We start from the raw sequence: 26481 nt of genomic DNA, 5'->3' as shown, positions 1-26481 counted from the left end.
CCATTTTTAGTGCTTTTTATATTCAGTTTACTGGCTTAGTATCTATATATTAGATCCGACACTTTAAAGATGCCTAATGTTGTTGATTCTATTCAGTGCTTTTTATATATATATATATATATATATATATATATATATATATATATATATATATATATATATATATATATATATATATATATATATATATATATATATATATATATATATATATATATATATATATATATATATATATATATATATATATTTATATATATATACCTTACATGTATTTTGTATTTTAACATTGAAAAAAAACGCCAATCTTGAAGTTATTTTTTATGGTGTTGGGGATTTTTTTTCTTAAAATATCAAAAATTCGAGTATCTGTGGGCTGTCCTTACCACTACTAAAGGTGCATACAGAAATGGAGCAACGGTGGTCACCCTTTAACAACTTATTTTACTTTTATAATCAAATATTTAATCTTTGTAGCAAGCTGAAAATATTCGTTATTTTATTTATTGATATCCCTTGGTTTAGCCTTCCCGTTATTTGAAATAGAAATCTTGTAGGGAGGCCCTGTTTATATACCTTGGACTTATTCCGGTTTCGCAATTATTAAACCTATGGAGAACCTCTTGTTAACATCTTTAATAGTTATGAGAAAGCGTGCATAGTGTGATAATATCTTAACATGGACATCAGCCTTCTAGTGCTACCAGGGACCTGGCTTTAGAAAAAAACATCAAGTATCTAAAAACTCAATCGTTTTAAGCACATTTTAAGCACTGTGTTTGGTTAGATTTTGAGAGGTGGTATGTTTTCTTTTATCATTTACCCAAGCTGCTTTTGCAGATAGAAGTAAATAAAGGCAAACATGTTATATAAATGGTTTTGTAGATATATAATCCTACAAGAGAATAGTAATAAACACGTGTCTGCTGCTTTTCTGCTGAAAGCAAAACTGATTGCAGTTCATAAAAAGGGGTATCGAAACTCTACATATTCCAAGTCGAATTCGGAGTTAGATACCTTGTATTGTTTTCATACTTTCTGCTAAACTTTTTCGCAGGAACACGTGCCTGTGTACATTAATATATTAATTTAGAAACTAGCCAGTACAAGTCTGAATTACATGCATGACTATGTAGCTGTAAGACTCAACAAAGTTTTATCTAGCTATGAGATTTCTTTTATTTTGTTGAGCTACATTTTAACCTTATAATGACCTAGTTTCCACCACAAAGCTACATTTTCCACCATAAAGCAGTAGATTATGTGACCTTGACATAATTATTATTATCTGGTTTAAAAGCTTACCTTGACTTAATTATGTTTATCTGATTTTATAGCCTACCTTGACATAGTTTTTGTCCAGCTGAAGAGCTTTAGATGCATCACTCAATGCATAGCCGAAGCTCTGTGTCTTGATGTGGGCAAAGCTCCGATTACCGTAGTATGCAGCCACATAGGGGTTTTGTTCTATTGCTTGAGAGTAGTAGGTAATGGCCTGGGAGTAATCCCCATCTGAAACATGAACATGGGCAGTTAAACAACTGTAAAAATCCAACAATAAAATTACATACTACTTATCCATGAATAAAAGACCATAAATATATAACTTTGGTTTCGAATGTAAGTAAAATGTTTCATTGCTGCTTTTTCTGTTCTTCTCTGTAACACTTTATTAGCGATCAAAATACTTTATAGGGATCTGATTTGATTTGAACAAATTTTATCAATTTTTAAAAGTTGATACATATTGAGTAAACTTTAGTTTGATAGTCCAATGTCATATTAAAAACTCTGAAATTGATGAAAAACATATTTTTTGATTTCTCTATTTAATAAAATGATGGGTTTACAAGGCGTGTTAATTCCCCATACACGGTCGAACAAGCTACTTCAATATATCTTTCAATAAATCTGATATTTTTTTTAAAATCATTTACAACATATAGATCTAACATATCATTGATTTTTAACATATAAAAATATTCAATACTTGGAATATGTTGACTCAGACTATACGTAACAAAACCTGCAAATACTGTCATTTTTTAGAACTTCAAGGCATTTTCTACTATAGAGTGAGTCTGTGCTCCATATTTTTCTCATAGTCTAAATAAGGTTTATTGGAAAACAAACCGATTTCAATCAACAAAAACGTGGAGAGATGACCCACTATACATTAAAAATATCATTTTGTATCCGAACAGTTGAACGTTCGTGGTCAAAGTCACACATAAGATTTAAACAGCCTACTTTGTTGTGTCTGAAATGGCTTTTGTTAAATATATTGAAAACTGAATATAGTTAGAAATTGTGCTTTTGCAAACTTGTTTTATAAAATATTTGAATAGATTTAGTATTCTTTTTGATAAGTAAATGTATTTTGATCTACTGTCATTTATTCTCTTAGTTTGGTAACCCCGACTTATTCGGTATAGTCTTTAACTACAGTTTTCTATTGTTCATTTACCTATACAAATGTATACAGTCGAGTATCTGAGGAGGAACACAGCTAGTTAAATTAGCTACGTTTCCTTGAATCTTCAAGTTGTCAATTTTGATAATATTGTTTCATCTAGTTTGAGTTTGGTTTACCATGCCTAGTTCATAAATTTTTGAATAATGTTGTTTTCACTTGAGTAAAGCTTTAATCTTACGAAACGGACAAAGTCAGTCATCAAAACAAAATCATACACAACGTGAAGCACTGACAAAAGCCGGCATCTACGGCACTGACCTGCTACAATCTCTAAATTTGTATAACAAGAGACATTTATTTTACTTAAAAAAACCTCTTTTTCCTGGTACGGGCTTGTTACGGGCCGCCGGAAGGCGGTCCGTTATTTGATACACATTTATATAGTGTTAGTGCGTTTCTGCGGGATAGTTCTTTTTTAATAGAATTAATTCTATGCTTATTTTTATGAATTAAAAGTAAATTTGCAAGTAGAAATTTGTTTCATGCCTTTTAGAAAATATCACATATTTTTTGCTTAACTCGTAAATGAAAAGTAGGTCATACTTAGTAGATTGTCGTATTTGGCGCGTTTTTTATCGAGACTATAATCTATTCGGAAAATTTCTGAGTTCTTAATTCTTTTCAAAACAATGAATCAGGATCGGTATGCGAGACATTCTAAAGACTAGTGGCAGGTCTGTAGCTCCCGGTCTGAAAAAAATCGGATGGAGGACCTGGGAGCTACAGGGCGACCCATTGAAAAAATTGTATATTTATTCCGCAGCAAAAAATATACAATTTTTTCAATGGGTGGCCCTGTAGCTCCCAGGTCCTCCATCCGATTTTTTTCAGACCGAGAGCTACAGACCTGCGTTTTTTTTCAGACCGGGAGCTACAGACCTGCAGCTATCTAAAGACCTGAAATACTTAAGACCTGAATGTCATTAAATTTTATATAAATTATATATTTGAATTTCTATGTGCCGTGTCAAATTAAATGACTTTGCGTGTGTATTTATTATATTTCCATGTAAAATGTGGTAGAAAATATCCTGAAATAACATTATATCAATTATTTACGTAAGAATATGACAGAAATGAAAATTTGAATTGACTGGAAAATTTGAACTAATCCATTTCTATTTTATTATGAGGTCCCTTGAAATCATACATGCATATTAAACTAATGCATTAAGTTTTCATTCAATACAATATAACAAAAAAAACCAAAATGGTTTGAAATACATAATCTCCAAGAGAAAAATGATGAGTTGAACTTTGTATAAGAGTAATGTACAAATCACTATGTTCTCCATTACTTCATACTATGGCAATGATCATACAATTTCCGTTAGAAATGCTTACAGTAACGAAATCGATTCTTTATGATAATAGTAAAATGTTAAACTTCAAAACAAGTTGCTGAAAGTATGTTAAAATTTACTATAAAAATTAGTACAACCAACTCTTATTTTCTTCTTTGTGGTATGTTTTTATGTAAACAACCAATGATTCATACAACAATAATATTTTTTGCGGCCCATTTGACGCTTGCGTCAATATGATTTCTTGTCGTTACTGTTACATGCATGCACCATATGTATATAAATAAGTTGCCTTAGGTTTGCATGCACCGGTTTATTTATATGGAAAATACAGCATCTATTGTTATACCACTCTTTTATAAAACTCAAACTTTATTTTTAATGCACACAAGCATAATATGCACAGAAAATTAAAGAAGACTTCTTTAAAAAAAAAAATAAAGAATTTTTGAAGACGACATTATGAATATCACAATGTATTTAGTTTATTTCCCACGACTGTGAACGTAAAGAAGAAAGTATCATTAATTTGTATACATTTGGCAACATTTGTTCAACCTAAGAGGCCGGATCCCTGATTCAGAAGCCATGAATTTTGCAATTAAGGTAGAATGCTTCATAACACCATAATCTTGAATTAAGTTTTTTCAGATTTTCTTAGATTTAATTCATTTTCGCTAAATGGTCATATAGGCATATTGACCCCGCCAAAGAACCCGGACTCTTAACGGAGGGACCATGACTTTCACAGTTTAGGGCCATGTAGTTTTTAAGAAGAAGTTAGAAATGTAAAAGCACAATAAACAGCGTACAGACATATTGTATATTTCATTAATTTTAAAATTGATGCAGCATATAAATATACATACTCTCATTGTGAATTACTCTTTAAAAGACTATTTTTTCCTATACGTTCTCTAAAAAGCTACATATTGTCACATAACAAAAAATAACAATGTTTAATTTCGGTACATAATTAGAAATAGGCTATGGAATAAAAAAAACCCAGAGAACTCATATTGTTTTCGTATGATATATATGTTTACACTAAAGAATACTGGTGTGTAAAACAAGTAAAAACTGGTATATGTCTTTTTTCAAGTTCAGATAAGGCGATGCTAGCAATAGATATAGATATAATTAAATGTACATAAAATACCCTGCCATTCTATGTTATTCAAAAATTCATTACGTACTCTCTCACACTTTTAGAGGTCTCTCTTTTTCAAATGTACATAACATGTTTAATGTGTAAATTCTATAAGCAACCTAAGATGTAAAATTATTTTTAAAAAGTGTACCTTACAATTGTTTTTATAAAATTAAAGAAACCTATAATTATATGTTTACACACATCTAATTGCACAATCGTACAGCACTTTGACCGTATGTTTTTGACATTGTGACGTTAAAAAATAAGAACTTCAAAATTTCTGTTGTTTCTTGACAGTAATCATAAGAGTTGTTTGGTCTCAGCTTCTTCCATGACTGTGAAAGTACAGAAGAAAATATTAAAACTTTATATACATTTTCACAATATGGCAACATTTTCCCAACCTAACAGGCCTGAATCCCTGATCCAGGAGCCATAAATTTCTTAGTTTAGGGCTTCAAGGACACCATAATCTTGCGTTCAGTTTATCTAAAATTTATATTGGAGTAGAGAGGAAGATTTTCTTAGATTTCATTCATTTTCACTGAACGGCCATATAGGCATATTGACCCGACCCTCTGGCCTGAACCCCTAAGCGAGGGGCAATTTATTTCACAATTAGTGCCATGTAGTTTTCAAGAAGAAGTTAAAAATGTAAAATTGTTAACAGAAGACGCACGAGGGATAACGGACGAAGCCGATTGCAATAGGTCTCATCGGTGACTTATAGGATGAGTTGTTTAAGAAATTGTCTTCCTCATAGGAACTAAGCACTACGAGCTGATAGTGTTTTAAAAACTTTAACAATGCTTCTCATAGAAAAAGAAATCACCTTTAAACATTTGAATAGTTTACTCCGCCTATTGTCTTTCCTGTTTCATTTTCTTGGCGATAACTTCTTTTTTCTTCCACTTTATTTTGGTATAACTTTGGCTTGAAATATGTTTTAAGTGTTCCTTTGTTTCTTTTACTTCTGTTTTTCCTGTTACACTGAGTTAGAGGTCATCATACTTTTATCTCCTTTTTTATTGAATGGAATTTATTTTGAACATATTTACAACTTCTTATTAGTAGGGAAGAGTCGGTAAGCCTTTGTGTGTTTAGTGCATATTAAAACTGTAAAACAGATGCAGTGTTTATTTTTCAATATTCTGAAGTAGATCAGGATTTGGTATTTATTCTTTATAGTCTTTTCAGTAAATGTATTTGGATATTCTCTGAGTTTGGTTACCCCCACTTATTTGGTATAACTAATGACAACAATTTATATTGGTAAGTTTCCTCTACAAAAGTATACAGTCGTGTACCACTGTACATAAGTGTCTAATTTTTTTGTTTATGTTTTGTTGTAATAAATCTTCAAATAGTTATCAATATTGTTTTATTTACTTTGAGATTGGTTTATTGTGCCTTATTAATCTATATCTTGATTTAAGTTGTTTTCATATCTGCAAAGCTTAGTTCATAACATAGAGAGCAAATACATCAAAAGAAAGTTATACATAACGTCATAAAGTACTGACATAAGCTTGTATATATAATACGGCACTGACCTGTTACAATCTCTACATTGGTAACAGGAGAGATATTTCTGTTGCAAAATACTGTTTTTCCTTGTACAGTCTTGTCGTTCCTGTTACATATATGTTCCACAGGTACATGAATAAGCTGTCGTAGGATTGGGTGTACCGGTATATTGAAAACTGTTACAAAATATTTGTATCATTTGTATTATGACATCATCTTCTGTTAAACCAATCTCAATCTTATCGTCCTGAACTCTTTACAATAATGTATGCGTAATTTCTACTTTTTAAGGCTTCAGTTAAATTACTGGGCACCTGCAGATAATGGGTAAACATAAGCACACATCTCCAACCCCCCCCTCCCCCCATTCCCTAAACCCCCTCAACAATTACTGGTTTCTCCATTTTTACTAAAATTATATGAATTATTTATCGATATGAAATGAAGCATAACGGTTGTGTAAACTGTTCATGAGCAATGAAAATACATAATGTTTTAAGTAAGTTATCAGTCCCAAACTGTCCATTGTGTCCTATAGTATCGAGCAATAAAACCGTCCAAGATCTGACAAAATAATTTTGATAATTCATACAAAATTAAAAAAAATGGTATATTACTTGTGAAAATATTGCAACATCTACTTAAAAATATTTTTTCAATCCAGTCTTAGCAAATTGAAATGATATTTATTCTATTAAACCGTTGGACTTGATTTTTAACTGCATTAAAGGGAGGTGGGGAATTGAAGTAGTATACATTCTTTATTTCCTTTTACTCTGAAAGCAAATTGTTTTTTATGGAAATAAGCTTTTTAGAATTTTGTCTATAAGCATGATTATTTCTACAAAATTAAGTTTTTCCTTATTTACACACTTCATTTCCTTAACCTCTATTTTGCATATTTTGATATGGACTTGTAAAGTGTAAAATGATATTTTATTTCTTTCGAAATTGAGTTTTTTCATTCACAAACGTAAGTTATTTTTAAAGCTAATACCCGATTTTGCTTTAAATTCTAGGCATCTTTTCTTATTTGATTTGTAAATAATATAAATGAGAAAGAAAACTATAATTTTACATAATTAACATATATGACAGAATTGTGGGAATGCAGCGCATATCAGAGACAGTGTTTTTGATGATGTGTCACGGACTGGGGACCTCACAAAATCTAGTCATTAGGAGAGAGGCAATGGATATCAGAGAGTTGGTGGAAAGACGAGTCACACCTAATGATAAGGTCATTCAAATGATAAGTGGAAGTAGGAGAGAAGGGTTCAGACTAAACGGATCAGATATAGACATAATGCTCTGGCAAAACAACCTCCGAGTGATCATGGACATGTCTCAGTCTGAGTATTACAACACAGCCAATACGACCTTGATTCTCTCTGACAGTTCTGAGAGTCCACCAGGATTCACCTTACTTCAGTTACTGACACCAACAAGATACAGACAAGTCCAATCAGCACGTGTCAGAATGAATGACAAGGTGTATATATCTAGTTCTGTATTCAGACAGTTAACTTGTTCAATAGTCATTCCTGATTCTACTGTACATGGACCCTGTGGTAATGCATTCAGAGGACGTATAGAATATGACTATGCCTGGTGTTTTGTTTGTGACTTTTGGCCACTGTCTGCCTCCTCATGGATAAATAGATGTCATTCATGGCCTGATCCTGAAGTGGTTGATGACATTGTTAGAACTGGTTGTCACTTTGTAGCAATAGGACATCCATTAGGACCCCATGAAAATGAAGAATGGAGACTTTCTTTTTCACAGGCAGAATATAAACTTGTTTACTCAATGAACCACAGTCAGTTTTTGACCTATGGATTGTTAAAACTGTTCTTAAAGGAAGTTATTAATCAACAATCGGACGAGACCAATAAACTGCTGTGTTCCTATCACATGAAGACTACCATTTTCTGGGCAATTCAACAAAACACATTACCTTACTGGTGTCCACAAAGTCTCCTGGCCGGTTTCTGGGTCTGCTTTAAACTCCTCCTTAAATGGGTGTATGAGGGAAACTGTCCTAACTTTTTTGTCCCACAAAACAACCTGTTTTTGACTAAAGTCCATGGTTCGGCACAAAACAGATTGTTCATACAGTTATATAAATTGTACAAGAAAGGTATAGTCTGTCTGTTAGAGAGTTACTCCATCGGGCCTTGGATCATTTTCAACGTTTACAATCTTAGATTTATTTATCGTATTAATACAGATGAGAGTAGATATATGTCTGAATCTGAATATGATGCAGAGCTTGTCGAAGAGTCCACACCTTATTTTAACACAAACATTCTTCCAAGAGACTTGTGTCATATTACCAAGGTCATAAACACAATAGAACAGTTAATAGAGTCACCCCTGTCACACTATCAAGTTGCAGTGTTACAGAAACTTACTACCTACATCCTTTATTCTACTGGTTTTCTAATACAAAACATGTACACTTTCTCAAGTGTCAACAAACAGATGTATATTGCAGACAAGCAGTCCTATCATATGCTGAAATTTGCAGCCAAGTGGCGGTGTGTTTCTGACATGTTGTACATTGCCATGTATTATTACAAGACACTCAGATATAGGAAAGCTTTATCTGTTCTAGAGATGACGAAAATCAAGTTAGCACAGCCATATCTGATGTATAGGGGACATGTAGACAATAGGAGGTATATTGAGGCTGTAGGGGGACTGTCCTGGTCTAGAAAGTTGAGACAGGCTGTAGCAGAGGATATATTACTTACTAACAGAATCTGTTTTATCAGTGAACTTATACCAGAACAACAGTCTGCTGATCAAAACGAAATCCCTGTATTAGAAATCCCAGTATTTGTAATGTTGCATTTCCTAGAGTTCTTGTGTTACAGACACATTGATACAACATTATCACAAGCAGCTCTAGATGAGCTACAAGTCCTAGTCCACCATGAACCGAGACTGTATGTAGGTGTTGAACGCAAAGACATATCTTGGGAGATCCTGGGGATCTGTCAACAGATCACAGGGAACTTCCAGGCTGCCCTGTACTCATATCAACAGTCACTGAACACACAGTACCCACGCCTCAAATTACAAACTGCTACACAGAGGAGAATACAGGATATCATTCTGTCAACACCACAGTAATGAACGCTGGAGTTGACACTGTAAATTAGTTGTGTAACGTTGTTTCGTTTCTGAAAAATGAAATTCTTTAAAAATGCATATCAGAAGAGCTTCAAATATAAATATATACCTTACATGTATTTTTTATTTTTACATTGACAAAAACGCCAATCTTGAAGTTATTTTTTATGGTGTTGGGGATTTTTTTCTTAAAATATCAAAAATTCGAGTATCTGTCCTGTCCTAAAGATGTCCTTACCACTACTAAAGGTGCATACAGAAATGGAGCAACGGTGGTCACCCTTTAACAACTTATTTTACTTTTATAATCAAATATTTAATCTTTGTAGCAAACTGAAAATATTCGTTATTTTATTATTAATATCCCTTGGTTTAGCCTTCCCGTTATGTGGATATAAATCTTTTAGGGAGACCCTGTTTATATATCTGGACTTATTCCGGTTTTGCAATAATTAACTCTATGGAGAACCTATTGTTTACACCTTTAATAGTAATGAGAAAGCGTGCATAGTGTGAAAATATCTTAACATGGACATCCGCCTTCTAGTGCTACCAGGGACCTGGCTTTAGAAAAAAAACATCAAGTATCTAAAAACTCAATCGTTTTAAGCACATTTTAAGCACTGTGTTTGGTTGGATTTCGAGAGGTGGTATGTTTTCTTTTATCATTTTCCCAAGGGTCCTTTGCCCTGTATTTGCTGCTAAATGTTCCATCCCTACAGAACGTCAATAGCTGTCGGACTAGAGAAGTTCTTGGCTGCTAATTGTTATCGGCTTCGGTATTTTTTTCATTTTCTTGGGATATATTTAGAGCAGTGAGTGCGGGAACTATGGCGGTCCTTTCGTCACAGCTCTAAAAACCAGTTGGGACTTTTTACCTGACGGTGATCCTCGAAGTTGAACAAGTCTATTATCATCAATGGAGTTTAAATCATGATCTAACATGTGAATGTAAATAATGTTCTTACTGATTCAAAATCTTTGAGTGCCACTTTGAACTTTTCGAGAGCCATGTTTGCTGATGCTCTTCTGTAGTAAGCCTGTAAAACAATACAGAATTCTCATCAAACAATCTAATGTGTAATATACTCCTTAACAATAACATCTGTTAATCTTGTTAATAACGAGATACCTATAAAATAAAAAATGACATGCTTGCATTTATTTACTATACCTGCACAAACAGCACCCAAACATTGCTACCCAACTGGAAAAGTAATGTCGCACCTCAAACATCTATGTATTGCCCTTAGCAGGTCATTTAATTACATATCACGTATAAAGTTTGGGGAAAGCTACAAGTATTGGATTTTACAGTGTGTAAAACAAAGCTTTAACCTATTAAATAAGTAGCAGTAGTTTTCTCATTTTTTGTTAATAATTACCATGCTTAATTTTTTTCCAAAGTTTTAACAAAGAGAATTGTTTTAAAAACAATTTAATTTTAATTTCTTCATTCCTACTGAGACCAGTACTTAGTGGTTCGTGGTATGAAACGCCTTTTCCAGTCGGCGAGCAATGTTTATACACTGCTTATGCAGATAGAAGTAAATAAAGGCAAACATGTTATATAAATGGTTTTGTAGATATATAATCCTACAAGAGAATAGTAATAAACACTTGTCTGCTGCTTTTCTGCTGAAAGCAAAACTGATTGCAGTTCATAAAAAGGGGTATCGGTACTCTACATATTCCAAGTCGAATTCGGAGTTAGATACCTTGTATTGTTATCATACTTTCTGCTTAACTTTTTCGCAGGAACAAGTGCCTGTGTATATTAATATATTAATTTAGAGACTAGCCAGTACAAGTCTGAATTACATGCATGACTATGTAGCTGTAAGACTCAACAAAGTTTTATCTAGCTATGAGATTTCTTTTATTTTGTTAAGCTACATTTTAACCTTACCATGACCTAGTTTTCACCACAAAGCTACATTTTCCACCATAAAGCAGTAGATTATGTGACCTTGACATAATTATTATTATCTGGTTTAAAAGCTTACCTTAACTGTAAAAATCCAACAATAAAATTACATACTACTTATCCATGAATAAAAGACCATAAATATACAACTTTGGTTTGGAATGTCAGTAAAATGTTTAATTGCTGCTTTTTTCTGTTCTTCTCTGTAACACTTTGTTAGCGATCAAAATACTTTATAAGGATCTGATTTGATTCGAACAAATTTTATCAATTTTTATAAATTGATACATATTGAGTAAACTTTAGTGTGATAGTCCAATGTCATATTAAAAACTCTGAAATTGATGAAAAACATATTTGTTGATTTCTCTATTTAATAAAATGATGGGTTGACAAGGCGTGTAAATTCCCCATACACGGTCGAACAAGCTACTAAAAAATTAAAATATCAATAAATCTGATATTTTTTTTAAAATCATTTACAACATTTATATCTAACATATCATTGATTTTTAACATATAAAAATGTTCAATACTTGGAATATGTTGACTCAGACTATACGTAACAAAACCTGCAAATACTGTTATTTTTTAGAACTTCAAGGCATTTTCTACTATAGAGTGAGTCTGTACTCCATATTTTTCTCATAGTCAAAATAAGGTTTATTGGAAAACAAACCGATTTCAATCAACAAAAACGAACGTGGAGAGATGACCCACTATACATTAAAATATCATTTTGTATCCGAACAGTTGAATGTTCTGAAAAAAATGATACAAGTCCGTAAATTCGTGGTCAAAGTCACACATAATATTTAAACAGCCTACTTTGTTGTGTCTGAAATGGCTCAGTGGTTAGAGTACCTGACATAAACTAACCTTATATATCTACGCCTAGGGTTTTTATGTTATGAGTTCGATACCACCTAAATTTCAGGCAATATTTTTTTGTTATCTTTTGTTAAATATATTAAAAACTGAATATAGTTAGAAATTGTGCTTTTGCAAACTTGTTTTATAATATATTTGAATAGATTTAATTGAGAAAAATTAAATTCAAAATTGTATTTCACTACTAAACCGAATGGGCATTTGCGCCATCTTATTCCCCATCTTCTTTGTAAGTATTCTTTTTTATAAGTAAATGTATTTTGATCTACTGTCATTTATTCTCTTAGTTTGGTAACCCCGACTTATTCGGTATAGTTTTTAACTACAGTTTTCTACTGTTCGTTTACCTATACAAATGTATACAGTTGAGTATCTGAGGAGGAAGACAGCTAGTTAAATTAGCTACGTTTCTTTGAATGTTCAATTTGTCAATTTTGATAATATTGTTTAATTTAGTTTAAGATTGGTTTAACATTCCTAATTCATAAATTTTTTAATATTGTTGTTTTTTACATGAGTAAAGCTTTATTCTTACGAAACGGACAAAGTCAGTCATCTAAACAAAATCATATACAACAGGAAGTACTGAAAAAAGTCGGCATATACGGCACTGACCTGCTACAATCTCTAAATTTGTAAAACAAGAGACATTTATTTTATTTTAAAAAACTGTCTTTCCTGGTACAGGCTTGTCGTTACTGTTACATGCATGCACCATATGTATATAAATAAGTTGCCTTATGTTTGAATGCACCGGGTTTTTTATATGGCAAATTAACCATCTTTTGTTATACCACTCTTTTATAAAACTCAAAATTCATTTTTAATGCACACAAACATAATATGCACAGAAAATTAAAGTAGATTTTCTTTAAAAAAGATAAAGAATTTTAGAAGAGGGCATTATGTACATAACAACGTATCTAGTTTATTTCCCACGACTGTGAAAGTATAGAAGAAAATATCATTAACTTGTATACATTTTCACAAAGTGGCAACATTTTTTTATTTTCAAATGTACAAACATTTAAAAGTGTACATTCTACAAGCAACATCAATTTTAAAATAAACAAATGAAATACTATTTTAAAGAATTGTACCTTACAGTTGTTTTCATTATACATTGTAAAAAAAAAACCTTTAATTATATGTTTACACATTATATGTAATTGCACAATTGCACACAATTTTGACCGTACGTTTTTGACATTGGCACATTCAAAAATAAGATGTTCAGAATTTCTGTTGTTTCTTGACAATAATCATAACAGTTGTTTAATCTTAGCTTCTTTCATAGCTGTGAAAGTACAGAAGAAAATATTAAAACTTTATATACATTTTCACTATATGGCAACATTTTCCCAACCTAACAGGCCTGAATCCCTGATCCAGGAGCCACAAATTTCTTAATTTAGGTAGAGGGCTTCAAGGAAACCATAATCTTGATTTCAGTTTATCTAAAATTTATATTGGACTAGAGAAAAAGATTTTCTTATATTTAAATCATTTTCACTTAATGGCGATAAAGGCAAATTGACCCGGCCCTGGGGCTTGAACCCCTAAGCGAGGGGCCATTAATTTCACAATTTAGTGCCATGTAGTTTTCATGATGAAGTTAAATAAAAATGAAAAATTTTAACGGAAGACGCACAACAGACAACGGACGAAGGCTGTTTGCAATAGGTCTCATCGGTGACTTATGTGACCGCAGAATAGGGTGTTTAAGTTATTTTCTTTTTCATAGGGACTAAGAACTAGGAGCTGATAGTGTTTTAAATACTTTAACAATGTTACTCATAGAAAAAGAAAACACCTTTAAACAGTTGGTTTACTCCGCTTATTGTCTTTCCTGTTTCATTTCCCTTAGGATTGAATTCAATATTTATTTGTTTTTTACGATATAAAATGGTTTGGGACAGTTTACGCTTTATAAACCCCGATGCGGTTTATAAAAAGCGTAATCTGTATCAAACCAGTTTATGTTGTATAAAACTAATAAATATTGAATTCATGGCTTATAATTAATTTTTTTTCTCTTCATTGTAGATAAAAAAGGTCATTTAACCTTTAAAATGATGTACAATTGTACAAAATTCAGACGTAATGTCTAATCTTCAAATGGTTATCAATATTCTTTCATTTACTTTGAGATTGGTTTATTGTGCCTTATTAATCTATATCTTGTTTTAAGTTGTTTTCATATCTGCAAAGCTTAGTTTATAACGTAGAGAGCAAATTCATCAAAAGAAAGTTATACATGACGTCATAAAGTACTGACATAAGCCTGTATATATAATACGGCACTGACCTGTTACAATCTCTACATTGGGTACAGGAGAGATATTTCTGTTGCAAAATACTGTTTTTCCTTGTACGGTCTTGTCGTTCCTGTTACATATATGCACCATAGGTACAAGAATCAGCTGTCTTAGGATTGGGTGTACCGGTATATTGAAAACTGTTACAATATTTTTGTATAATTGTAATATGACATGATCTTCTGTTAAACCAATCTCGATCTTATCGTCCTGAACTCTTTACGATAATGTATGCGTAGTTTCTACTTTTTAATGCTACAGTTAAATTACTGGACACCTGCAGACAATGGGTAAACATAAGCTGACATCTCCAACCCCCCATTTCCTAAACCCCCTCAACAATGACTGGTTTCCCCATTTTTACTAAAATTATATGAATTAATTATCAATATGAAATGAAGCAGAACGGTTATGTAAACTGTTCATGAGCAATGAAAATACATAATGTTTTAAGAAGGTCATTAGTCCCAAACTGTCCATTCTGTCTTATAGTACCGAACAATAAAACATTTTGGACCGTCCAAGATCTGACAAAATACCGGTGATTTTGATAATTCATACAAAAATAAATAAAAATGGTATATTACTTGTGAAAATATTGCAGCATCTAATTAAAAAAAAATTTCCAATCCAGCATGAGAAAATTCAAATGATTTTTATTTCATTTAACCGTTGGACTTGATGTTTTAAATGCATTAAAGAGAAGTGGGAATTTGAAGTAGTATGCATTCTTTATTCTTTTTTACTCTGAAAGCTAAAGTTTTTTTTACGGAATTAACCTTTTTGGAATTTTGTTTACAAGCATGTTTATTTCAAAAAAGTTAAATTCTTCCTTATTTACACTAATTAATACTTTTTTTTGCATATTTTGATAGAGACTTGTACAGTGTAAAATGATATTTTATTTCTTTCGAAATGGAGTTTTTTCCCTCACAAACGTAAGTTTTTTTTAAAGCTAATACCCGATTTTGCTTTAAAATCTAGGCAGCATAAAAATCTGTTCCCATTTGATGATTTGTAAATAATATAAATGAGAAAGAAAATTATAATTTTACATAATTAACATATATGACAGAATTGTGGGAATGCAGCGTATATCAGAGACAGTGTTTGTGATGATGTGTCAGAGAGTGGGGACCTCACAAACGCTAGTCATTAGGAGAGAGGTAATAGACATCAAAGAGGTGGTGGAAAAACGAGTCACACCTAATGATGGGGTCATTCAGATGATGAGTGGAAGTAGAAGAGAAGGATTCAGAATGAAGGGATCAGATTTGGACTTGATGATGTGGCAAAACAACCACCGAGTGATCATGGACATGTCTCAGTCTGAGTATTACAACACATTCAATACTACTTTGATTCTCCATGACGGTTCTAAAAGTCCACCAGGATTCACCTTACTTCAGTTACTGACACCAACAACAGACAGAAAAGTCCAGCCAGCATGTGTCAGAATGAATGACAGAGTCTATATATCTAGTTCTATATACAGACAGTTAACTTGTTCAATAGTCATTCCTGATTCTACTGTACATGGACCCTGTGGTAATGCATTCATAGGAAGTATAGAATATGACTATGCCTGGTGTTTTGTTTGTGACTTTTGGCCTCCGTCTGCCTCCTCATGGATAGACAGATGTCATTCATGGCCTGATCCTGAAGTGGTTGATGACGTTGTCAGAAATGGATGCCACTTTGTAGCAATAGGACATCCATTAGGACCCCATGAAAATGAAGAATGGAGACTTTCTTTTTCACAGGCAGAATATAAACTTGTTTACTCAATGAACCACAGTCAGTTTTTGACTTATGGATTGTTAAAAGTGTTCTTAAAGGAAGTTATTAATCAACAATCAGACGAGACCAATAAACTGCTGTGTTCCTACCATATGAAGACAGCCATTTTCTGGGCAATTCAACAAAACATGTTACCTTACTGGTGTCCACAAAATCTCCTGGCCGGTTTCTGGGTCTGCTTTAAACTCCTCCTTAAATGGGTGTATGAGGGGATCTGTCCTAACTTTTTCATCCCACAAAACAACCTGTTTTTGACAAAAGTCCATGGTTCGGCACAAAACAGATTGTTCCTACAGTTATATAAATTGTACAAGAAAGGTATGGCCTGTCTGTTAGAGAGTTACTCCATCAGGCCCTGGATCCTTTACAATCATAGAAGTATTTATCCTATTGATACAGATGAGAGTACATATATTTCTGATTCTCAATATGATGCACAGCTGGTCTTAGAGTCCATACCTACTTTTAGCGCAAACATTTATCCAAGAGACTTGTGTCGAATCACCAAGATTATAAACACAATAGAACAGTTAATAGAGTCACCACTGTCACATAATCAAGTTGTAGTGTTACAGAAACTTACTACCTACATCCTTCATTCTACTGCTTTTCTATTGAAAAACATGTACACTTTCTCAAGTGTCAACAAACAGATGTATATCGCAGACAAGCGGTCCTATCATATGCTGAAATTAGCAGCCAAGTGTTGGTGTGTTTCTGACATGTTGTACATTGCCATGTATTATTACAAGACACGCAGGTACAGGAAAGCTTTACCTGTTCTAGAGATGACAAAGGTCAAGTTAGCACAGCCATATCTGGTGTATAGGGGACATGTAGACAAAGGGAGGTATAGTGAGGCCGTAGGGGGGCTGTCCTGGTCTAGAAAGTTGAGACAGGCTGTAACAGAGGATATACTACTTACAAACAAAATCTGTTTTATCAGTGAACTAATGCCAGAACAACAGTCTGCTTATCAAAACCAAATAGCTGTTTTAGAAATCCCAGTGTTTGTAATGTTGCATTTCCTAGAGTTCTTGTGTTACAGACACATTGATACAACATTATCACAAGCAGCTCTAGATGTGTTACAAGTCCTAGTCCACCATGACCCGAGTCGGTATGTACCTGATGATTCCAAAGACATCTCTTGGGAGATCCTGGGGATCTGTCAACAGATCACAGGGAACCTCCAGGCTGCTCTGTACTCATACCAACAGTCACTGAACACACAGTATCCAAGCCACAAAATACAAGGTGCTACTTTGAGAAGAATACAAGATATAAGATATAAGTCTGTCAACACCACAGTAATGAACGCTGGAGTTGACACTCTAAGTAATTCTGTAACGTTGTTTCGTTTCTGAGAAATAAAATTCTTTTAAAATTCATATCAGAAGAGATATTGCTTCAAAAATGAATATATACTTTACAAGTATTTTTTTTATTTTTTACATTGATAACGCCAAATATTGAAGTTTTTTTTTATTGTTTATGATTATTTCTTAAAATCTCAAAAATTTTAGTGTAGAAGGGGCTGTCCCTACCACTACTAAAGGTGCATACAGAAATGAAGCAATGGTGGTCACCCTTTAACACCTTTTTTTATTTTTCTAATCAAATTTTTCATCGTTGTAACAAACTGAAAATATTCGTTTTTTTATTTAATACTATCCCTTGGTTTAGTCTTCCCGTTATTTGAATATAAATCTTTTAGGGAGCCTCTGTTTATATACCTTGGACTTATTCTGGTTTTTGCAATTATTAACCCTATGGAGATCCCCTTGTTTACCTCTTTAATAGTAACGAGAAAGCGTGCATAGTTTGAAAATATCTTAACGGATAGACATGGACATCAGCCCGTCTAGTACTACCAGGCACCTGGCTTTAGAAAAAAAACCATCAGGTATCTATTAAAAAACCCATTCGTTTTAAGCACATTTTAAGCACAGTGTTTGGTTAGATTTCGAGAGGTGGTATGTGTTTTCTTTTATCATTTTCCCAAGGGTCCTTTGCCGTGTATTTGCTGTTAAATTTTCGAAAATTCCATCCCCACAGAACGTCAATAGCTGTCGGAGTAGAGGAGTTCTCGGCTGCTAATTGTTATCGGCTCCATTTTCTGGGGATGTATTTAGAGTAGTGAGTGCGGGAACTGGGGCAGTTGAAAAAGTATGTTTACATCAATGGAGATATATTACATAACTTAATATTATTTGATTTGTTACATTGAGTCTATTGAAAGAAATTTCCAATCGGCGTGAACCAGGCTGTGGGAAATTCTCATCACTAAAAGAAAACCTTCATCATTTCATTGCACCCGTGCAACATGTAATAATTGTACTGAAGCAACTTTGTTCTGGCTGTTGCCGAATATAAATGTACCTGACTGAACTACACAATCACGTGCTCACCTGTTTAACAACACCTTTATATTTTACTGTCGATGTAAAATAATTAAGACTATTTTCTCGTGGTAATTGTGTAATTTGTATTTCTTTGAATATTTTTAAACTAAATATTGTATGATATTGAAAATATCTGATGTTTGCAAAACCGCAATATTGTAGTCAATATCATAATTGAAAGTTATGAAATAATGATTTACTCATGAATGTAATTGTATACGGCGTCAAATCTACTTATTTCTAGGACTATCAAAATCACCTGGTCAACCACCAGCACATTTTTAAAATATAGATAATTGTTGAATAACATGAAATGATTATTGATCAAATCCTGTCATTTTGTCAATGAAAAATGAATTGGAATTCAAAAGAAAAAGGGAAATGTTGGACTATTGTTCGTATTTGGTTGATTGTCGTAAATTACATAAAACCACAATAAAAATGCAAGCAATCATATCCAAAGCTTGCGTTGACAAAAGACAAAACTTGGCTCACTTGCTTTCATTTATTTCAAACATCAGCAATTTGTTATTCCTTCATATCCAATTACGTTGAATTCTAAGAAAGGCAAAAAAATAAGAAAAATTTCTTTATACAGTGAATTTTATACAGAAAATTAGAATGCATTACAACTTAGAATAAGCTCGTAGAAACAAAATGGGGGATCAAATGCCTTGTCAAACCAAGTTGCATTCCCAAAGCGTGTTCACAGTGTTGTTATATTCATGGAGCCGCCGATTGCAGGAAAAAGTTCAGAAAAATATACAATTTGCTTAAAATGTTTAAGATTGAAGATGTCAAGGTGTCCCTACGGCAACCGAGGCGTTCTACTGAGCTCTTGCAGCAGGTAACTGAGTTTCCACAGAGCTCTACTTGGCGATTGACTGCGCTCTCGCTGAATATCGGCCAAGCGCTCATGACCTGCTAAGAGTTTTTACCTTAATTGCGTTCACGATGTGCTTTGCGCGCGGAATGCGTGGACAAGACGTTCTTTACTGATTGGCGTGTAAATGTAAAACTTGTATGCAAAACAAACAGAAATTTGGAACTTTATAACTAGTTAAAAGGTGGTTTTATTTGTTTGAATGAAGTAAGGAATGTTGTATTTGAAACTTAATTTATTTCTGAAATATTTGTGAGAAGACAAAAATTTTTTTAACACAGGTCTGCAAAAAATAACCGTTATTAGTTGTTAGAAAACATAGATTAGCCATGAACATCCGAAAATTTGTATAAATTCCATCTACGTACTTAATATGTCCTGAAATATTCGCAAAAGTTACTTTTTACATAGTCATCCACATCAGGTTTGAGAATATATATCGCTTGATATTGTACAACAGCCAATGCACTAGTTTTTGTGGTCTGTTGACAACGCACTAGAAACAAAGTGTGGGCGCATTATCAACGCTAATGAACGCAGAAGAAACGCCAAGCGCATTGATTAAGAAACAGCTGTTGTTGTGTCGATGTGTAAACTCGGGAGAATAAAAAACAACACGTTCAAACGTAGAAAAACAGTTCCAGGTTAAGAGAAATCAAAGGGTAGTGAAGTTCAAGCAGGGATCTATGAAAACCAACAAGTGTTTTCCACCGACATTTCATACATGGACCTTTCATAAATTTCATAGAGTTCTCATCAATAATTTCGTACAATAAAAACATCAGCTGCCAGAAACGGTACAGATATAGGAGCATAAACATTCAAGTCAAAGACACAGGTCCAAATCTAAGACCGATGGTATATAGTGTCTTTTCCTCTTAACCATCCCCCCCCCCCGGAAAAATGGCAATATAGCAGTTCTTCCCCCACGGAAAGCTGACATTATAGTAGGTTTTCTCCTCTTTTATAGCCAAATATTTGCATATGCATTGTTCTTTCCCACTGTAAGTCCAGAGGGAGGAACTGCAATTATTTTCTAAAATCGCAATTGCTCCGTCTGTATACTATGACGAAATAGGTGCGACGTCATATACTTTTCCACTATACGATACATCATGTGTTTTTCTCCAACTCCATAAAATTGATGTATTTAATATTAAAACCTGTCTTATAATTATTACATTTTAAAAAATTTACTGTTACAACATATCATTAATTCTGTTAAGAAATCTATGTGAATTAAAATACATTACAGTCTGAATGTTTATTTTTGATGCAATAGCTAACTGTCAAGGTCTCGGCTAATACAGGGCATTTGCGATTGGTAAAATGCAAATATAAGTAATAAACAACGATTATTTAGTGAACATGGCGTTATGAATAGCAACTGCTCTGCTGGCATATTCCATGATGCGCGCTAGCGCGCATCATGGAATATGCCAACAGAGCAATTGCTATTCATAACGCCATGTTCACTAAATAACGTTGCTTATATCTTAAATGACTCCAACAGAAAACCTACTATATAGTTGATTTCCCCCCTGTTTTACATTCCAGTCATGTTTATGGCGAACCAATATGGCAATAAATTATAATATCTGAGATGATGTTGATTACTCATAATAAAGGATGGTAAAGCATTTATCAATACTTAGTATAAAATACATGGGTTTTTTTACCCTTTGTTAAACCTTTTGCTTCGATTTTTTTCCTATTTTTGTTTTTACTCGATCATTATCTGCAGTATAGAGATTGACGTTAGGACATGGACATTTTTATCGAAGACGTCACAATACATTTGATTTTCAATAATACGCGGGTTTGGATATTGGAAAACTAGAATAAAGCTTTTTAAACAAGAATAAATTTTTAACAAGAAAATATAAACGATTATCTATGAAAAAATATGATCAAAATAACAAAACGTGGCAAAATCTGTATCACACTCAAATCAACCTTCAACCAATATCAGCCCTATCGCCTTTGGGTTGATATTGTAGTCTCGGGTTAATTATGCCATGTATTAATTTCTATGTATTAAGCTCCTCTCAGGAAAATAACTGACCAATCTAGACTTAATTTTGCAGAGAAAGGATTAGAAATTTAGAAATTTATTTCCCCCATATGTCCCAAAAGACAATATATTTTGATTTAATACTATCAGAATTAAAGACTTTAAATAGAATTAGATATATTATATATATTTACTTCTAAATGTCACACGGAAATGATATGCAAAAAACGGTGGTTTAAACCACTTCTTTTCCATTTGAGATGAAATTTAAATCATGTTATACGGAAAGTTTTCATGGGTTTTTTTTAATTCTATTTAACCATATCAAAAACGTAAAAAATTTGCAATTCGTGAATTCAAAAAAAAAAGACATTACTTATCGCGGATTATAAAGCGTAAACTACCCCAACCCAGGTAACACTCGTATATCTTAGGTAAAATAACTCTGGGAAAAAACCCTGAAACAATGAAGATAAATCAAAGAGATTTTAATTATTTTTTCCGGCTATTAAACATTTTAGCAGTTTCGCATGTTGACTGACGTTTTTCATAGTAATTGTTATACCATAATTAATCACCTAATTGTGACCGGTCAGCAGAGGATGATTACTCCTCCTAGGTACCTCCTAGGTAACTGATCCTACCTCTGAGTTTTTCCAGGTCTGTGAATGCTCAGATTGATTACCGAATTGTCCACGGATTTTTCTCCGTTTTTCCATCATGATAATTTCCCCAAATTACGAATTTTTTCTTGATAATGACATTTTTTGACCGATATGATATTGGGCACACGGCGGGTGTGACAAGTCAGCAGAGGATGCTTACTCCTCCTAGGCACCTGATCCTACCTCTTTTTGGAAGTCCGTGTTGCTCTTCTTTGAATTTGTATTTCGTTTAGAGATTTTTGAGATGGTTGACGGTTTGTTCTTGCCATTTTCATTAGTACAATGCCACATTAAAAACTTTGAAAGTGATGAAAAACACAATTTTCAATATTTAAGTGCTAATTCAGAAATTTGTATTTATTTTTTTATTAGTGAATATATATTGACTTACTGTCATGTATTCTCTGAGTTTGGTAACCCCGACTTCTGCGGTTTAGCCTTTAACGACAGTTTTCTTTTGTTCTTTTTCCTGTACAAATGTATACAGTCGTGTTTCAGAGGTAGGAGATAGCTAAAAAAATAGCTACTGTACTCTGAGTGTCCAATTTATTTATGTGTTAATCTTGTTTCATTTAGTTTGAGTTTGGTTTATTATGCCTAATTAATTGATATTTTGAATGAATTTGTTATCATATTTGTAAAGTTTAGTTCTAACGAAGAGGGCAAATTTAGTCATCAAAACAAAATCATTCATAACATAAAGTACTGATAAAAACTGTATATACGGCGCTGACCTGATACAATCTTTAATTTGAAAAACTATAGACAATTCTGTATGAAAATACTGTTTTTCCTGGTACAGGTTTGTTGTTCCTATTACGTGCATGCACCAAAGGTACATCAATAAGTTGTCCTAGGATTGGATGTACCGGGGCTTCTATATGGAAAAGTTAGATAGTTTTGTGACATCATTTTCTGTTAAACCAATCTCGATCTTATTGTCTTGAACTCTGTCCAATTAGTTATGTTTTGTTTTTACTTTTTGAATGGCTAGAGCTCAAATACTGGACACCTGCCGATAATAAGAGTTAACACAAACAAAGATCCGACCCCCAACCCCTCCCCCCATACAAACAAATACGGGTATATCCTACAGGCTTGGGGCGAATTACATTGTGAAGTTATACACAACATTACCATTACTTCCTGAATTTGGGCATTAAATTACCATTACCATTACTTGATTTTCTTGAAGTAATGCATTACCATTACCATTACTTTGTTTTTAAAAAAAGGTAGTAAAGAGTTTTATATGTTTCAAATATATCTACAGGTTCATGTTTAGTATCAGGTTCAAAATCAATGACTGTGTAAGAGCTATTCTTTATTTGCTCAATATATAATCATCTTGTGGTATTACGAACAACATATTACATAAATAAATAGATATTTATAGACATTTGGCATGATACAGTGTAAGGTATAAAATAGAGACACAGAGTTACATGCAAAACAGTAAACAGTTTATGGAATAATGGTGTGGTTATTAAAAGCTAAATAGAGATATGTCCCCAGATTACACGAATCTTTATTATTTTGGACACTTAATTGTATTAATTTATAAAGAGAGGGGTTTTTTCCAGTTATATTTCTTAATATATTTTAATCGGATTTCTTTATACTGAGGACACTTTAAGACAAAAGATTGCTTCAAGCAGGGACTTATGAAAACCAACACGTGTTTTCTACTGACACTTCATATATGGACCTTTCAGACAGTTTTCACATACCTGCTTATTTACCATTGAAATATAAATTTTTACCAAATGATTCACACTAATCTTTTCAGTCACAAATTCATTGTTATCAATAATTTCGTACAATAAAAATATTAGCTGCCAGAAACGGTACAGACATAGTAGCATCAACATTCAAGTCAACGACACAGTTCCAAATCTAAGACCGGTGTTACATAGTGCCTTTTCCTCTAGCCACCCACCCCCACCCCCCACCCCCCGAAAAATGGCGATATAGCAGTCTCCTCCCCCCCCCCCGAAAAAATGGAAATATAGCAGTTCTTCCCCCCACAGAAAGTTGACATTTATAGTAGTTTATCCCCTGTTTTATAGCCAGGCTACCCCCACAGAAAACCTACTATATAGTAGATTTTTTCCCCGTTTTACATTCCGGTCACGTTTAAGACGGACCAACATGGCAATAAATTGCAATATCTGAGAGGATATTGATAACTCATAATAAAGGATGATAAATGCATCTCTTACATAGTATAAAATTCATGGGTTTTTTTCAACACTTTGTTACACCTTTTTTGTACACCTTTGCACCTAATTATTCGGATTTCGGAATACTTTAAAAAAAATTCCCGATTTTTGTTTTTTTAATCGATCCTTATCTGCAGTTTAGACATTGACGTTCTGACATGGACATTTTTATCGAAGACGTCCGTCTACATTTGATCGTCAAAAATTCGCGGGTTTGGATATTGGAAAACTAGAATAACGCTGGATAAAGTTTTTCACATGAAAATATAAACGAGTTATCTATCAAAAATATGATCAAAACAACAATACATGGCAAAATCTGTATCACACTCAAATCAACTCTCAACCAATATTGGAGGCTCGGGTTCATTATGTAATGTATTAATTTCTATGTATTAAGGTCCTCTCAGGGAAATAACTGACCAATCTTCACTTAATTTTGCAGAGAGGAAACTAGGGGTTAGAAATGTATAACCCCTTTGTCCCAAAAGGCTATTTATTTTATTTTAATACCATCAGAATTGAAGATTTGAAAGAGAATTATATATACATGTATCTACATCTAAATATCACACAGCTAGGAGACTTGATTTAATTTGATGAGAAACTGAAATTGAGTGGCCTTTATAATGTTGTAAACAAGTTTTTATCATTCAAAGGTAAAGTTTTAAAAGAAAAGTTCGTAATAGACGCAAGACTATCTTTAATCACTACGAAACATCTACTACGAAAGATTTTTATAGGAGAAATCTCAAGTTTTAAAAGCAGTGAAAACACACTGAAGATAGAGGGTCTGACACCCGGAAAGGAAATGCAGAAAAATGATGATTTGTATCACTTCTTTCGTTTGAGATGAAATTCAAATAATGTTTTACAAAGTTGTTTTTTTTTTATTCTATTGAACCAAAGTTAAACGTAAAAGAAAATTGCAATTCGTCAATTTAAAGATAAATTACAGAAAAAAGGACATAAGTTATCACGGATTTTTAAGAGTAAACTACCCCAAAACAGGTTATATTCGTATAACTTGGGTAAAATTACTCTGAAAAAAAACCCTGAAACAATGCAGAAAAATCGAAGAAATTTTGAGTATATTTCCCGACTATTAACAACCTCGTTCAATTCAAGGTAAATTCAAAGTACGAAACAAGAATTAACAAAAATGACGATTCGTTTAATTTCGAATTTCGCAGATACATGTATACGCATAAATACATTTGTAAGCAAAAAAATTGAATGAACAAATCTTAGATATAAGCAATCAATATATTATATATTGCTTTCTCTGACTCAACCATTTCATAAATGTCATTTTTTTTATCAACTTGGAGGTGATACATACTTTATAAATCATTCAAAGCTGGCTTTGAGACTTACCCTGACATTGTTTATTAGTGGCTGGTTCTGATAAATGTCTTACCCTGACATAGTTTATTAGTGGCTTGTTGGAAGACTTACCCTGACATAGTTATAAGTAGCTGGGTGTGAGAATTACCCTGACATAGTTTATTAGTGGCTGGATGCAAGATCTACCCTGACATAGTTTATGTGTATCTGGTTATAAGACTTACCCTGACATAGTTTATTACTGGCTGATTGTGAGACTTACCCTGACATAGTTAATTAGTGGCTGGTTGTAAGACTTACCCTGACTTAGCTATGAGTAGCTGGGTGAAAGAATTACCCTGACATAGTTTATGTGTAGCTGATATTGAGACTTACCCTGACATAGTTTATTAGTGGCTGGTTATGAGACT

At 33.0% G+C, this 26481-nt stretch overlaps 2 pseudogenes; both read left to right on the top strand.

The window, feature by feature from the left end:
• Positions 1–6901: 6901 nt before the first annotated feature.
• On the top strand, positions 6902–9385 carry LOC128175562 (uncharacterized; annotated as a pseudogene).
• Positions 9386–15650: 6265 nt separating this feature from the next.
• Positions 15651–17772, top strand: LOC128177433 (uncharacterized; annotated as a pseudogene).
• The last annotated feature ends 8709 nt before the right edge of the window (positions 17773–26481 follow it).

Source organism: Crassostrea angulata, chromosome 3 (assembly GCF_025612915.1).
Source record: "Crassostrea angulata isolate pt1a10 chromosome 3, ASM2561291v2, whole genome shotgun sequence".
NCBI classification, from domain to species: domain Eukaryota; kingdom Metazoa; phylum Mollusca; class Bivalvia; order Ostreida; family Ostreidae; genus Magallana; species Magallana angulata.
This window is presented reverse-complemented; position numbering and strand designations above follow the sequence as displayed.